This window comes from Xenopus tropicalis, chromosome 5 (genome assembly GCF_000004195.4).
Source record: "Xenopus tropicalis strain Nigerian chromosome 5, UCB_Xtro_10.0, whole genome shotgun sequence".
Lineage (NCBI taxonomy): Eukaryota > Metazoa > Chordata > Amphibia > Anura > Pipidae > Xenopus > Xenopus tropicalis.
In genome coordinates, this window is record NC_030681.2 from 159,040,631 (window position 1) to 159,057,805 (window position 17,175).

Here is a 17,175-nt window from a genome sequence, read left to right on the forward strand (position 1 = left end):
CTATTCTATTCAAGTTGTGCTGCTCTTTAGACCTAAAACATTATAAATTTGATAACTAATATAACTGAGACAGAGTGAATTGTGAGAGTCGAGGATTCGGAGGGAAGTAAGTGTACTTATCTTTTCTCCAGCTGGATTCAAGCGCAAGTTAAAGCTAAGGGAAAAATGTATGTTCAGAAATGTAGGCATTGATGCAGTACTAAACTTGGTTAGAACGTAAGCCTGTACCAGTATTCATCTGGTGGCTATAGTTTCTAAGAAGAACTATTAAAAAATGGAATTTGCATCCCACATCTATACTTCAGTTAAAGCCGAGCAATGTCATTCGTCACACTGTGAATAGGTTCCCCGGTTGAGGAGATGAGATGTCTTCGGGCTTGTCCCCCTCCTGATAAAGGATGGCTGTATTTTATAGAAAACATCAAACCACTGAAATGATACAAAAGAGTCAAGTTGAATAAAAATGCTAAGCAACAGGCTGTCCACATTTGCAAATGCTCATTTCAGACATATACCTCATCTTCTAGAAGTATAGGAGCGACTTTCTGCGTAGACGTCTTATGGTTCTTTATGCCGATGACCATAAGTGTTTTACAGTCAGACAGTTTCCTCTTGCACCATTCTTCGACCTATCCGCAAATCAGACACAAGGATTGGTAAAATGCCAAACAGTTCAAGTTAACAGAATGTTAGAAACACAAAGCATGGCAGTGGAATAATGCAACATGGGTTCTTAGTCTTCTGCATAACTCCTGGTCGCTGGAGGTGCTTCAGGACAATCTGTGCCTCCAAGTAATAGACGATAGTAGACTTTTCTTTATCCAAAACAAATCCACTCATCTTAGCCGCCTTTATTAGCTGCTCAAAAGTTGGCCTTGCCTCCTACAAGAATCTCTTGACCTCTGCTGGGTCCTTTTTTTCCAGATGTCAGGTAGTCGTACTTGTAAATAGGGGTAGTAAAAGTTACACACCAAACCTACACACAAACAAATCCAAAATAAATGCACAGGTACTAAAGCATACTTACTTTTTCCCCACAATGTTGGCAGAAATTCCTTTGCTCAGCCTTCCCTGCAGAGTCGAGGTCATGCTGAGGTAACAATGACACTTTCCAACAAGTTCTTCATTTTGATTGGGTCCGCCAGACAATGTATTTGTTTGAGATCGCACAAATCTCTTGATGTGCTTCAGGTATGATAACATAGTGGCATGAGTGTTCCCCAATTTCTCTGGTGCAGTAAAGTCCAATGTCTTCTGTGTCTGTCAGGAAGTGTAAGGATCCCTCCAAAGCACCCTTAAATATAAAAAGCACATTTTCCACCTAAAATTAGACCTAATATAAAATCATTATGAGGAAATGAGAACAGCAAAATAACAAAGCTAAACAACAAACTCTTACATAGACAGGTGGGAATCTTACCTCTTGTGACCATCTTTTCACTTGTAATTCATGCTGAAGATATTTTCAGAACTGAGCAAGAATATCACATTCAAATGTGTTTTTGTACATCCCTGCAGCCATCATTCTTCTCCTAAGCAGAACGAGATGTGTGTCTTGCTCCTAGTCCAAAGGAAAAAACATTTAGAAATTATTTAAAATGCTAAGTGCCAGTCCCAACGTCCATGCAAGTTCACCAAGTCCATATCCATAAGTGTATTTGTAGGGGAACTACTCATCAATCCAGGGTAGATCTGCCCCCTCTCCGGAAAATGATTTCCTTGTGACTCCATAGTCAATTAAGATATCTGTACCCACATCAATGTCTTTGTTTGCTATAAACAAGATGTGAGGCCTGGTGTCATTTTTAAAATACTTCATCATGGGCATATGGTTCGGCCTTTTACGGGAATGGTTAATTTTCCTCCCATAAGCGGTTGCTAGTTCACTGTGGCAGGGGCAGGGAATGTTCTGGGCATCAATGCAGCATTTTATTTCCTCTGTCCGTGAAGAAATAGACCTCATTAGCTGTTCCCCTTACTTTGTGGAAATAACTGGGCCATGGTAGTCAAATATAGTCACCCTTTTGAAAAGGCTTGAGGGTCCCCACTTTTTGCACTGTCTGAGTCATCTTTAATGGTTAGTCCTGGCCACTGCTGTGATTTGATCTGTTTTCTTCTATCGTTGCCCTCTTCTTGGCTATTCACTAGCTTACCCAGTGCAGCAGGATCTCTTCCACGCTTGGAACATGCTTTGACCTCCCTTGTCGCTTTGTCTGCTGCCTCCTCCCCCTGTCGTAGCAGTATTTTCCGTGTGTTTCATGAAAACTTCCGGCACAGAAAGAAATCGCCAGCGCTCGCTCGGACAAGATGTTGTATAGACTTCTCTCATAATCCGGGTCACGGCATCAAATTGTTTAGTGTAGATATATATGTTGGTATTACAAATATACTGGAGATTCCAATATTTACCACAGCCAGGTAAATGGAGCCAACACGGTTCTTTTCCAGAGATGAAGCGACTTTATTCAGATTGTCCAGCCCAGAGACTGCAAATAATTCATTCAAATGTGCCCAGTGTTTGTATATTTAGTGTGCCAGGGGTGCCTGTTGGTGCAATGTGTTTGGTGTGTGGGGAGGGAAGTTGTAACTTATCCCTTGGGTTCTTAAAGAAAACCATATATTTGGTATTTAAATTAATGGTACTGCTTTTTACCTTGACAAAACACTAAAATGTCTGGAGCACGTACTTTCAACAACTGTCTAATTTTATCAGGGGGAAATAATATATCTGTAAAACTATTGGGTAACCCTCGGTAATTTTAGCAATCAACTCATCATAACGTGACTGCTAACCAATGTTATCGGGCTTATGTGGCAATAGTGTATTAACTTTGTACAAACGTTTTTTTACAAAATACTTCCCTGAATTAGATGGTTAAACTAATCTGTCCGTATACCTTTATTTATAAAGCGCTACTTATGCACAACGCCATCTCAGTAGGCCGGCAAACTGGATTGCAGTGGGTCCAACAGACTGTGGTAATACTGGAGAATACTATACGTTCTACAAATTGGAGGCAAGCGGTAGAAGCGAGACAGGACAGTTATTGGAGTGGGAGTATGCTTGGGCTGAAGGGGTGCAGATGAGTCAATGGTGGAGGCTAGTATGTGGTTGTACTCTCTAACCAGGGTATCAGTCAGAAATCTCAGAGCAGAGACTAGGCTATAGCAGAGACTTAGAGTGATCTAAGGCTGGGAGTTTAGTCACGTGTATTCCAAATTAGTTTAGTGGTGTAAGGAGCAGGTTGGGAAAGGCGAGTGTGAGACAGAGGGATTATTAATGTGTCCCCAAGGATGATTGTAGGGCTGTCAGTACAGAGGAGAGCCAGGTTTCAAAGTCAGAAAGGGAGCAGAGAAGGCGGCTGACTGAGGCCTGTAAATGACAGCCCCCCGTACAGTATTGACTCTCCTTGTTAAACTCCTTCAGATCTGGAATACATCACCCTTACAGATGCTCACCCCCCACCCCCAGCAAATGCTCTCCCTAAAAATCTCTTAAGGGTTTTTGTGTTTTTTTATTTAAACTTCACAATAAATAACATCTCGGCCAATAATTTTCAACTTAAAACCAAATTTCACCCCCCCCCAGTCCAGTAGCCAAATGTCCTGACGAACCTGACAAAAAAGGGAGAAAAACTGGGCAGCGCTAATATACATGAAAGGGTGTTGCAACCTCGTGTCCATGAGTGAAACCAAATGCTTCACTATTGTGTCCTCCTTTCAGGTGTCTTTTATCCTACACAAACTTTAGTGTTTTCTGCAAGGGACGGGTCTCTGCCAGAGCTTTATTTCTACCCGTCTTGACATACCACAACCTTTTTTTGATTATTCAAATTTTTGGAATAGTTCAGCACCAAATCCTTCACACTATCAATTGTTCAACTGGATATTTTGGGTAATTAGTGTTACGTCTTTAACCATTAATGCAGTCTTTCCCGTCTAACTTATAACCATGTTTTTGGCCCTGCAGATACAAACTCTGTAATGTGAGGCTGTAGCTCACTGGTCGCTTCCCTAACTAGTCACCCCGAGGTGGGTTCCAATTACCAGGTTGCTTTCAAAAATAACAATCCGTATCGTGATAAAGGCATTGGTTGTTGAATTTATGCAAAAGATTGTATGACTCTAGTCTGGCATACTCTGTAGTGAAACAGGTGATTAAATATATTGTTGGGTGAGAGTGACGTTCCTTGGCATACTTCCAGTTAAGCATTACTGTCTCATCTAGGGAATCTGAGACCTCCATATTGGGGTAAAGTGCATCAGGGTCAGTCTCAATACTTGTAGATGGCAAACTAGACCTTTAACCAAATTTTCCCCACAAAGAATTCAGAAATAGCTTTGCTATCTGTCTCTTTGCCCTGTGTTCTTTATGCAACAATACCCCTTCTTATTCAAAGTAATCATCAATATACACTTGATTTCTCAGCAGTACCTTCTGGGGTATCATGAGGCTTCCTGCTTGTCACGAAGATGTATTTTTTTTTTTGTATTTATTTCATTAGTAATATAATCAAAGTTCCAGATTTCAAAGATCCTACCAAATTTTTAACCCATATCCCAGTGCCTTTTGAATTTCAATTATGCAACATGTCCTTAGTAATGCGCTGTATGTGAGTATGGTGGCGTTTGGCATGTACTTTAGTTAGCCATTCATTTTAACAGGGAGCACAGGAAAAATAAGTCTTTAGGAATATAGACTTTTCCTTTAGCAATGCCAAAGTAATAATGAAAGACTTACATAGTTACATAGGGTTTAAAAAAGACCAGTGTCCATCAAGTTCAACCCATCCAAGTAAACCCAGCACACCTAACCCACACCTACCAATCTATACACTCACATACATAAATTATATATACAACCACTAATACTAACTGTAGATATTAGTATCACAATAGCCTTGGGTATTCTGATTGTTCAAGAACTCATCCAGACCCCTCTTATAGGCATTAACAGAGTCTGCCATTACCCCATCACTAGGAAGGGCATTCCCCAACCCCCTCACTGCCCTCACCGTGAGGAACCCCCTACCCAACATCCCCCGGCAGGGCATTCCCCAACCCCCTCACTGCCCTCACCGTGAGGAACCCCCTACCCAACATCCCCCAGCAGGGCATTCCTCAACCTCACTGCCCTCACCGTGAGGAACCCCCTACCCAACATCCCCCGGCAGGGCATTCCCCAACCCCCTCACTGCCCTCACCGTGAGGAACCCCCTACCCAACATCCCCCAGCAGGGCATTCCTCAACCTCACTGCCCTCACCGTGAGGAACCCCCTACCCAACATCCCCCGGCAGGGCATTCCTCAACCTCACTGCCCTCACCGTGAGGAACCCCCTACCCAACATCCCCCGGCAGGGCATTCCCCAACCCCCTCACTGCCCTCACCATGAGGAACCCCCTACCCAACATCCCCCAGCAGGGCATTTCCCAACCCCCTCACTGCCCTCACCGTGAGGAACCCACTATGCTGCTTCAAAGCTCTGTTCCTCTAATCTAAAGGGGGGCCTCTGGTGCGTTTGTTTTTATGGGAAAAAAGAACATCCCCATCTGCCTATAATCCCCTCTAATGTACTTGTACAGAGTAATCATGTCCCCTCGCAAGCGCCTCTTTTCCAGAGAAAACAACCCCAACCTCGACAGTCTAACCTCATAGTTTAACCCTTCCATCCCCTTTACCAGTTTAGTTGCAGACTCTGCACTTTCTCCAGCTCATTAATATCCTTCTTAAGGACTGGAGCCCAAAACTGCCCCCCATACTCACGGTGAGGCCTTACCAGGGACCTATAAAGGGGCAAAATTATGTTCTCATCCCTTGAGTCAATGCCCTTTTTATACAAGACAGCACTTTATTTGCTTTAGTAGCCACAGAATGACACTGCCTGGAATTAGACAACTTGTTATCAACAAAAACCCCCAGATCCTTCTCCATTAAGGATCCCCCCAACTCATTACCATTCAGTAGATATTTCGCATTTATATTTCTACCAAAGTGCAGAACTTTGCACTTGTCAACATTGAACCTCATTTTCCAGTTTGCTGCCCAGTTTTCTAATTTTGTCAAATCGCTCTGCAAAGCGGCAGCATCCTGCATGGAACTTATAGTTTAGCACAATTTTGTGTCATCAGCAAAAATAGAAACAGTACTGTCTATGCCCACCTCCAGGTCATTAATAAACAAGTTAAAAAGCAAAGGACCAAGGACTGACCCCTGCGGTACCCACTAACCACACTGGTCCAATTAGAGAATGTTCCATTTACCCCCACTCTTTGTACTCTATCCTTCAGCCAGTTCTCTATCCAATTACAAATATGTTCTAGGCCAATATTCCTTAATTTGATACAGTACCTCACAGAAGGTTAATGATCAAACGCTTTAGCAAAGTCCAAGTAGATGACATCAACTGCCATTCCAGCATCGAGGTTCCTGCTCACCTCCTTCATAAAAGGCGACTAAATTAGTCTGGCAAGATCTGTTACGCATAAAACCATGCTGGCACAAACTAATAGTATTGTGAACTGCAATCTATTCAAGTACCCTATCCCTTATTACCCCTTCCAAAAGTTTTCCTACTACTGATGTCAGACTAACAGGCCTATAGTTTTCAGGCTGAGAACGGGATCCCTTTTTAAATAACGGCACCACATTAGCAATCCGCCAGTCTCTTGGCACCATGCCAGACCTCAATGAATCCTGAAATTAAGTGAAGAGGCTTGGCAATCACAGCGCTCAGCTCATTTAATACCCTGGGATGAATCCCATCCGGCCCTGGACCTTTGTTTACCTTTACATGTTCAAGTCTCTTTTGAATTCCCCCCTGAGTGACCCATGCGTCAGTAGCTAAATTACTAGCACTGGGCATATTAAAAGGGAAGCCTTCATTATCTGGCTCCTCAGATGTATAGACAGATGAAAAATAAGAGTTCAAAATTTCAGCTTTTTCCCCGTTCTCATCAACCAACTTACCCCCCCGTGATAATAAGGTTCCCAGCCCTTCTTGCTTCATTTTTTTACTATTCACATAATTAAAAAATATTGGATTCTTTTTACTCCTAGCTGCAATATCCCTTTCCATCTCTCTATTAGCTTGCTTGATAGCTTTTTTGCTGCTTTATTTGCCCCCTTGTACCTGATGAAAGTTTCTGCTGTCCCAGCTAACTTGAATGCTTTAAAAGCACGTTTTTTTATTACCAACCTCGACACTAACACTTTTATTCAGCCATAAAGGTTTTGCTTTGCGATGCCTCTCCTTGCTTACAAGGGGGATATACTGTTGTGTATACCTGCAAAGCAATGTTTTAAAGATGTTCCATTTTCCTTCTGTGTCTAACCCCACGAAAAGCCTTTCCCAGTTGACACATTGCCAGTATAAGGGCATCTCTGCAAAGTCTGCACGTCTAAAATTGAGCGTTTTAGTTACTCCCTTATAGCGCTGTCTCTGCAGCATTATCTCAAAGGAGACCATGTTGTGATCACTGTTCCCCAAATGCTCACCCACACAAATGTTAGAGATGAGTTCAGTATTATTAGATATTACCAGGTCCAAAATAGACTCATTCCGAGTAGGTTCTTGATCCACCTGAAATAAAAAGTTGCCATTTAGCATATTTACAAACCTACTAGCTTTTTCTGACTTAGCCACCCCATTACTCCAGTCTATGTCCGGATAATTAAAGTCCCCCATAATAACAACTTGACCTAATTTTGAAGCCTCCTCCATTTGCAAAAGTAGCTGGGACTCATCCCCCTCATCTATACGGGGTGGTTTATAGCATCATACACCAATAATCATTTTCTTTGTGACCTTCAGCCCTACTGAAATTTCTACCCAAAGAGATTCAACGTTTTCATTGGTAATGTCTTTATTACATGGCTTTAAATCTGACTTTACATAAAGACAAACCCCTCCACCCTTTTTAATCTCTCTGTCCCTCCTAAAAAGCGTATACCCATTTAAATTCGCAGCCCAGTCGCATTTATCATCCCACCAGGTCTCAGTGATACCTATTAAATCATAATTTTCAATACATGCAATAGCTTGCAGCTCCCCTAATTTACCCGACAAGCTACGCGCATTAGCCAGCATGCAGCGGAGATTACTACTTCTTCCTCTGATGCTTACATTAGCTAAAGGACAGTTAGAGCTAAGGTGAAAATTAGTCTGTTTCCCTTGTAACAATGGAAGCTCCTTATCTGATAAACTATATGCCCCCCTCACTCCTCCCCCACAACCCTTTACTGGTCCCACTGCCCCATCTACACTAGCTTTCCCATAAGAATCTAGCTTACCAACCCCCCCCTTGTCTAGTTTAAACACTCCTCCAGCCTCTTAACCATTCTCTCCCCTAGCACAGCAGACCCCCTTCCATTGAGGTGCAATCCGTCACGGCTGTATAGATTGTACCCCAAAGAAAAGTCAGCCCAGTGCTCTAGGAACCCAAACCCTTCCTTCCTACACCAAGACTTTAGCCACGCATTTAGCTCCCTAAGCTCCCGCTGTCTCCCTAAACTAGCACGCGGCACCGGCAAAATTTCCGAAAAAATGACATTGGAGGACCTTTGCTTAATTTTAGAGCCTAGATCCCTGAACTCACTCTTTAAGGTCCCCCACCTACCGTTCATTTTGTCGTTAGTACGGATATGTACCAAGACAGCCGGCTCATGCCCAGCCCCTCCCAATAATGTGTCGACCCGATCAACCACATGCCGAACCCTGGCACCAGGAAGACAGCAAACTGTCCGGTTGAAGCGATCCGCTCGACAGATTACCCTGTCCACTTTCCTAATGATCGAATCCCCTATAACCACCATCTGTTTAGGCCTAGCTCTGCTCTCCTCCCCACCACTACTAGAGAAACTGGTCTCCCGGCTGTTAGAGAGATCAGCCTCATCTAGAACCGCCAGTCCAGAGTTCTACTCCCATCTTCTTCACACAATCTGGCAAATCTGTTGGGATGCGCAAACCCTGTCACCCAGCTTACTGCCCTATCATCCTTTCCTTGTTCCCCTCCCCCCATACGATCTGACCCCGCTAGTTCTTGTTCAGTTAGCAAGAGACTTCTTTCAATATTGTTAATCGAACGCAGTGTTGCAACTTGTTCCTCTAGTGCTGTAACGCGAGCCTCTAAAGTGGCAATTCCCTCACAACCACAACAGAGGTAAGTACCTGCGAACTGTTCCACAACCGCATACATGTTTCTCCCAGTTACAGAAACAGTTAAACAAAAGTTGGTGAAAAAGGCTTTAAAATAAATACAATTTTTTTTTTACCTTGTTTTAACTCCTTTAGTTTGTAACTCCTGTGTTTATAACTCCACCTTACAGACCCACTAACTCTTGTGATTATAACTCCACTTACAGAGCACCCACTTAAAGAGCAAACACTTATAGAGCACCTACCACCAGAGCAAGCTCCACTGGAGTGCCAGTTGTTCTATTTATACAGTCTGTTAAGGTGAACTAATCAAACCCCACCCACCTCAAACTAAGGGTAATTACAAGGGAATGTAACTCTGGCAAACCTGCTGTAAGCCTTATAGTTAACCAAACTTTGTAAATTGGCACCAAAAAGAGCAAATACTTTTGAAAAAATTTAAACCCAACAGTTAAAAAACACAATGATTCAGAATAAAGTTAATAAAAAATACTTATCCCTTTTTTTGTTGAATTGAAAAAGCAGTTGATTCAGTCAGCCACCAGCCTGTTAGTATACTCGGTTAACGTTTTACCAAAGCCCTTATGGCAATATGTACTAACTGTCATATTCTGTAGAACCCCTGGTCTCTGCAAGTACTTCAGAACCAGCAATGCCTCCAAGTACAATCTCAAATTTTATATTATCTATATCGTGGTCTTTACCGGCATCCAGGGCTTTAGAAAATATGGCGCTTGCTGTGGACAATAGCCTGTGACATTCTTCTGCTGTTCTCGTTGTATGGGTCAAGGAAGCGTTACTTATGCTTCTAAAAAGCAGAGGGCTGAAAGGAAATGACAATATAGCCCATGTGGTATTACCTTTTCTTGACAACTTCCCGTGATATACCTTTTACTGGGCCTTTTTTGAAGGGCGTTGGTGGCTTTGATAAAGTTGTTGCAGGCATTGTATATAGATGGATCAGATGAGAACAAGTTTGTGTTGTCTATCTGCAAGTTTACAAATCGCCTCACATGCTTCAAGTAGTTGAACATGGTCTGGTGCGTCACAATCTCTTGCAGTTTTGTGAAAAACTCTGTTCTTTTTTTGGAGGTCTTTTACAAATGCCAAGTTTAGCATCTTCTGGGTTTCATAAAATACAGGAACCTTGCCACATCTTCCACCTAAAAAGAATTCAGTCGCGAAGGGCTCGGCACCCGTCTCTGCCACTCCCGGTTCAGGGATCTGAACCGGACTCCCTTTCGATCAGCCAAGTGCAATGGAGGCCATCGCCCGTCCCTTCTGAACGGCACTCACCCATCTTAGGACCGACTGACCCATGTTCAACTGCTGTTCACGTAGAACCCTTTTCCACTTCGGCCTTCAAAGCCCCTCGCCCGAGGCTACAGCGGCGGCCCTCCTACTACAACGTATTTCAGCAATCTCTAAAAACTCCACTGATGGCTCTGCTTCTTTTTTTAAAGCCTAAAAATAATATACATGAATGGTCGCAAATTATATAAACTGGGTTGACTTATTCATTAGAAAACAAGAAGGGCTGAGAAAGAGAATGCTAAATAGTAATGTCAGAATACGTATACAATAGGTGTATTCTTCTTCTGGATGAATGTGAGAGCAATATTAGATATTTACTTGGTAACACATACAAACGTGCACATTCAGTGATTGAACATTCATCAATTTAGGAAGACTTCCCAGTAACACAATCCACTCATCTTGTTTTGTTGTTTTTCTCCAACGGTCCTAACAGTAGTGGCTGTATTCATAAGAAAAGGCTAACTCTGCCTTTACACAAGGAGGATTAGCATTGATGGTGACTGGTTGGGCCTTTTCTAATTTTACATATGCTTCCTCCTTTAACTCACGAGAGATTTTCTTTTTGCAATGGCTTCTGTTGACACCTGTTTAATATAATAAAGAAACCGGTGGTTATTCCCTGCCCTTTGTATAAATCGTAGTTTATCTATTAAGAAATTGCATATGGAAAGCCATGTAAATGCTTCATGAAATTACCCTGATGTTGAAGGCTGGGGGCCATGCATTGCCTTCATCATTTCTGCAGCTTCCACTATTTCCAATAGTCTTCTCCCGGTACGCCCTTTCGGCAGTGACATTTGAATGTGCAAGCAACCTGGCGAACATGTTCCTCTGTGCATCAGGTTCAAAGTGAGAGACTGTACGTCTCCATGGTTCGAGTCTCTTGACTTGTCACAGGGTGTAATTTAAACCTAATGGGGAAAAAATGTATGTTCAGAAATGTAAGCATTGAAGCAGTACTAAACTTGGCTAGAACGTAAGCCTGTACCAGTATTCAACTTATGGCTATAGTTTCTGAGAACTAACAAAAGATGGAATTTGCATCCCACATCTATACTTGTGATGAAGCAGAGCAATGTCATTCGTCACACTGACTAGGTTCCCCGATTGATGAGATGAAAAATGTCATTGGGCTTGTCCCCCTCCTGATAAAGGATGGCCGTATTGTTTTATAAAAAACATCAAACTACTGAAATGATACAAAAGAAAGTAAAGTCAATGCAATGCGACAGGCTGTCAACATTTGCAAAGTTCATTTCAGACATATACCTCCATCTTCTAGAAGTATAGGAGCGACTCGCTGTGTAGACGTCTTATGGTTCTTTACTCTGATGACCATACGTGTTTTTCAGTCAGGCGGTTTCCTCTTGCACCATTCTTCGACCTGTTGGTAAATAAGACACAAGGATTGGTAAAATGCCAAACAGTTCAAGTTAACAGAATGTTAAAAGAACAGTAAAAGCATGGCAGTGGAATAATGCAACATGGGTTCTCTGTCATATTCTGCAAAAATCCCTCTTCACTGGAGGTGCTTCACGACAATCCGTGCCTCCAAGTAATAGGACAGTAGCCTTTTCTTTATCCAAAATAAATACACTCAAATCTTGGCCTTCTTTATTAGCTGCTCAAATGTTGGCCTTGCCACTACGAGAATCTTTTGACCTCTGCTGGGTCCTTTTTTTCCAGATGTCAGGTAGTCGTACCTGTAAATACGGGTAGTAAAGGTTACACACTAAACCTGCACAAACAAAAATCCAAAATAAATGCACAGGTACTATAGCATACTTTTTCCCCACAATGTTGGCAGAAATTCCTTTTCTCAGCCTTCCCTGCAGAGTCGAGGTCATGCTGAGGTAACAATGACACTTTCCAACAAGTTGTTGATGTTCTTCAGGTATGAGAACATAGTGGCATGAGTGTTCCCCAATTTCTCCTGTGCAAGTAAAGTCCAATGTCTTCTGTGTGTCAGGAAGTGTAAGGATGCTTTGGAGGGATCCACAAAATATAAAAACCACATTTCCCACCTAAAATTAGACGTAATATAAGAAATCATGAGAAAATGGGAACAGCAAAATAACAAAGCTAAACAGACGCTTACATAGACAGGTGTGAATCTTCCCTCTTGTGACCATCTTTTCACTTGTAATTCTTGCTGAAGATATTTTTGGAACCGAGCAAGAATATCACATTCAAAAGTGTTTTTTGTACATCCCTGCAGCCATCATTCTTCTCCTAAGCAGAACGAGATGTGAACGTGTCCCAACGTCCATGCAAATGCACCAAGTCCATATCCATAAGTGTATTCGTAGGGGAACTACTAATCAATCCAGGGTAGATCTGCCCCCTCTCCCGAAAATGATTTCCTTTTGACTCCTTAGTCAAGATATCTGTACCCACATCAATGTCTGTCTGCTATAAACAAATGTGAGGCCTGGTGTCATTTTCAAAATACTTCATCATGGGCATAAGGTTCGGCCTTTTACGGGAATGGTTAATTTTCCTCCCGTAAGCAGTTGCTAGTTCACTGTGGCAGGGAACGTTCTGGGAATCAATGCAGCATTTTATTTCCTCTGTCCATGAAAAAATAGATACCCCATTTCATCCTGCTCCTACGGCCTCATTAACTGTTCCCCTTCCTTTGCGGAAATAATCGGGCCATGGTAGTCACAAACATTCACCCTTTTAGTAAAGCCCTAAGGGTCACCACTTTTTGCCCTTTGTCAGCGTCATCTATAATGGTTAGTCCTGGCTGCTGTGATTTGATCAAACTCTGAATTCTTCTATCGTTGCCCCCTCTCCTTGGCTGTTCCCTAGCTTCCCAGTGCAGCAGGATCTCCTTCACGCTTGGAACATGCTTTGACCACCCTTGTCGCTTTGTCTGCCTGTATTTTTCGTGCGTTTCCGAAAACTTCCGGCACTGTGTTGGGCCTTTGGAGTCGAGGTCCACTTTAAATGCGTTTTCTACTTTTTTGTACGACATCTCCTTCCCTGACTACTTCTCTCCGAGTGTGCCAAGCACTTCTCCATTTCTGGGAAACAATCAGAACTCTTAGGCTATAGAAGAATAACTTATAAGGACATCAACAACTGCTAAGGCAACCCCCACTGACAATGCTCAATCAGCTAAACTAACCTTGAGTTTGACAGCTGCTCCCATGTCCTCCTGAAGCTCGCTCACTCTCATTGCGGCACGCATATACTAGATGTTGCTTTCATTTGGAAGACCAAGAATTGATAACATATCGGAGGTCAGATTAACCCAAAGTGCTTTCACAGATGACTTTTTCAAAAATGTGATGCGCCTCCTTCCCAATGGCCAAACAAACATTAAACCTACAGCAGAAACAAAATGTTAGCGTGCTTCATTTGTTTAACAATACTTGGAATGACAATTAATACAAATCAGATGGAGGCTTTGAGGAAAATATTCCCAGTTTAAAAATAACTTACCTTTCTTGGAATCTGTGGACATCGGTTGTCGGGTTCTGAATTTTTGATCCTTTGCTGGAGACAAAGTATCCCTTGTCTCCGCTGCTGCTCCTCTTTTATAAAAGCTGGTTTAGATAAGTCTGAAAAGTCTCGAACCACACCTCCTCTACCTCGTTGAGTACTGTGGAGCGGCTTTGGTATCGTATCCTCTCAAGCCACTTTGTCTAGTGTGATATCATGTTCATTTTTTTCTTAATAGTACTCAGTCATGTGCTGGATAACGCTTGGTCTCTGTAGGTGCTGTAAAATTAAGGTTTCTTCCAAGTAGAAAAGCATGGACGTCATATCCCTCTTGTAAGTAATTCCTGGAATTGGCCCGATCAATTATCTCGGCCAAAAGACTGTTTGCCAGGGTTAGCACTTCCTGGCACTCTTGGATTTGTGCACGTTCTGTAAAATGAGGAATACAAAAGGCAAATTTAGTACACCGATCTATAAAGAACCTGCTTGGACGTATCCTGTACAATATCACCTTTGCTGTTAATGACTCCCATTCCAACACGCTTTTCTTTAGTGTAACATCTGCAAATGAATTTCTTGACCTTTTATGTTTTTTAAAAATTTCTGAATTGACCCACGCTAAGATGGAGCCTCTTCCAACAGCCGATCCTCTGAGGTGACATGAACAATATATTCTTTCACCCCACTCATGTAATTTCTTGACGTCGCTGCTCTGGCTGCTAAAGCTCCTATTTCCCAAAAGAGTCACGCTCCTCTCAATGTTATGTATGCAGCTAGTGGAAGGTTCGTTTGGGTTCACGAAATGCAACCATCTTGATACATTATTGACCTCTTGATGTGCTTCAGGTATGAGAACTTAGTGGCATGAGTGTTCCCCAAATTCTATTCTCCAGTGCAGTAAAAAAGTCCAATGTCTTCTGCGTGTCTGTCAGGAAGTGTAAGGATGCTTTGGAGGAATCCACAATATAAAAACCACATTTCCCACCTAAAATTAGGCATAATGAATCATGAGGAAATGAGAACAACAAAGTAACTAAACAAATGCTTACATAGATGGGTGTGAATGTTACCTCTTGTGACCATCTTTTCACTTGTAATATATGCTGAAGTTATTTTCGGAACTGAGCAAGAATCACATTCAAAAGTGTTTTTTGTACATCCCTGCAGCCATCATTCTTCTCCTAAGCAGGACGAGATGTGAATCTGTCTTGCTCCTAGTCCAAAGGAAAAAACATTTAGAATGATCTGTAGCATAGACACATGGACACAGCATAACTATGCATGTCTCAGTCTCTTGATCTTCATAGTCATCATCATGAACATTGTCATCAGTCTGTGTTGTTCTCCTTCTCTCACCAGGTCTATATTAATCAAAAAAAGTTCAGATTTAACATATGAACACATACTACTACATAGACATGAGTAGAGGTACATATACAAATTATACTTACAGGTCCGGCTCTCTAAGAGATCCCTGTGTCTCCATCTCTTTCTTTCACACGGCCTACAATATCCATCTCTTCCGACTCAACGGGGCTAACATAATAAAGAATAACAAGTTCTGAAAACAATTAACCAAAATACAAACATGCACACATTATAAAGTAGAGGGGAATATTAGATGTACATTTAACAAGTATACTTACAGGTCCAGCTGTTCAACAGGTTTTTGTTTCTTCACTTGTTGAGCATTCACTAGGCTCAGGTTCATCTGTTTAGGTGACATGACAGGGCTGTGTTAATAAATACACAAGTTCAGAAACAATGAATAACAGGCAAGTTACAATGTAGACAGGTGAATATTATAAGGACACAGGCCAAGTATACTTACAGGTCCAGATCTTTACAAGGTGCCTGTGTCCCCACTACTTCATCTGATTCCCAACTGAGGTTCACATTGTTTTTTTGTCCATATTCAATGGACAGATCTTTTTTCTAAGGCTTTGCTGTAATGCAACAAAGATTGATTGGTAAAGAACAAATTGAACATACATGTCTAGACACTGCCATAGCAGGAGCAATACGTACCTTGCTGACTTCTCTGGCTTCCCTCTAACGTAGCAGCCATTTTTTTCCAGGAACTGGATAAATTGCTATAAGGATTCTGAAATCCTTATAGTCCAGGTCTTTACAGTCAACAACACTAAGCCCTTTCAGGATTGATCACATCTTCCCTTTTGCTTCCAGCATCAGTTGTTCAATTTCTTGTGCATCTGCATCTCTCTTACAGGCTCTCCTCAGATGAACAGGCAAAGTGTCCTGAATCTTCAGGCAAAACTTGCAGGTGAGATAGTAGCGGTTTGGTGTCTTAGAATCCATTTTCAAATGAAATCAAATGAAGCCAAAATCTAAGGAACGGTTTCTGTGATTTACAAGGAAGGCAAGCTACAGGAGCTAGTAACTTCAGTGAGTCACAAAAGGAACACAATTAGCAATTGAAGGAGACAGAACAATTGAACGGTTAATAGCTAAAATGTATTGGGTAAAACTCCAGTTCAATACTAATGAAAACGGTAATGTTTAAGATTAAAAGATTGGTTCTATGCTGCATACATCAATAGCTCCAAAATTACATATATATGCAAGTGCACCAAGTCCATATCCATAAGTGTATTCGTAGGGGAACTACTCATCAATCCAGGGTAGATCTGCCCCCTCTCCAGAAAATGATTTCTGTGTGACGCCATAGTCAAATAAGATATCTGTACCCACATCAATATCTGTGCCATTAACCATGTGAGGCATGGTGGCATTTTCAAAATACTTCATCATGGCCTTATGGTTTGGCCTTTTACGGGAATGGTTAATTTTCCTCCCGTAAGTGGTTGCTAGTTCACTGTGGCAGGGGCAGGGAACGTTCTGGGCATCAAAGGGTCTTTTATTTCCTCTGTCCATGGAGGGAGACCCCATTTTGTCCTGCTCCACCTACCTCCGCTGTTCCTTTCCTTTGCGGAAATAACGGCCATGGTAGTCAAATATAGTCACCTTTTTGAAAAGGCTTGAGGGTCCCCACCTTTTGCCCTTTGTCGGCTTCATCAATTATGGATAGTCCTAGCCACTGATCAAACTCTGAATTCTTCTATTGTTGCCCTCTCTTCTTGGCTATTCCCTAGCTTCCCAGTGCAGCAAGATCTCCTCCACGCTTGGAACATGCTTTGACCACCCTTGTTGCTTCAGGTAGTTGAGCACTTGGTTTGCAGTGGGCTTTTCGTTCTTGTAATGTGCTGAAATTTTTTTTAAAAAATTGAACC

The 17,175-nt window shown here is 42.1% G+C and overlaps 1 pseudogene; it reads right to left on the minus strand.

Annotated features, from left to right (window-relative positions):
- LOC116411037 overlaps positions 1 to 16,352 on the minus strand; it is a 32,727-nt pseudogene extending 16,375 nt beyond the window's left edge.
- Between the last annotated feature and the right edge of the window lie 823 nt (positions 16,353 to 17,175).